Raw genomic sequence first — 518 nt, forward strand, 5'->3', positions numbered from 1 at the left:
CCCCCAGGAGCTCTCCAGGTTGTCATGGCCAGCGCGGCACCGCCTCTGCCCCTGAGGCTTTCTCGCCATCAGGCATGGTCAGGACTTCTCTTGCAGCAGCAGTGTGTGGCCAGTAAAGCTTCTCAACTCCTCCCTGGGGTAGGGAGGACAGAGGAAGTGGGGTAAAGCCCTCACTGACTCCTCTGCAGCGTCCACCTCCGTGGGCTCCGGCTGCAGAGTGTTGGGGACAAGGGTCTGCAGCCTGCAGCCCCCCGCTCCGTGCTGCACGCGGGAGTGGGGAGCTGCAGCAGCCGGGCTGCCTCCCTGTGTGGCGCGCGGCTGCGCGCTGCCGGGAGAGCCGAGGGTGCAGGTGGTTTGCAGAGTTTGATCCTGAGAAGGGAAGTCCATCTCAGGGGTGGGGGTGACTGTAGGTGCAGGTGTCCGGTGGGGTGGCAGGGCTGGGCTGCGGGAGGCGACACTGGGCTCTCCTTGTGTGCCAGTTCCTGTGGCTGGCAGCGGGGCTTCCCCCCAGAGAGCCG

General features: G+C 66.6%; 1 protein-coding gene across 1 annotated transcript in view; it reads left to right on the forward strand.

Moving 5' to 3' along the window:
- Positions 1-518, forward strand: part of FBXO10 (F-box protein 10) — a gene marked incomplete at both ends in the record, with an annotated part of 11,637 nt that overhangs the window by 9,060 nt on the left and 2,059 nt on the right.

The sequence above is a fragment of the Buceros rhinoceros genome, unplaced genomic scaffold (genome assembly GCF_000710305.1).
Source record: "Buceros rhinoceros silvestris isolate BGI_N320 unplaced genomic scaffold, ASM71030v1 scaffold2078, whole genome shotgun sequence".
NCBI lineage: Eukaryota > Metazoa > Chordata > Aves > Bucerotiformes > Bucerotidae > Buceros > Buceros rhinoceros.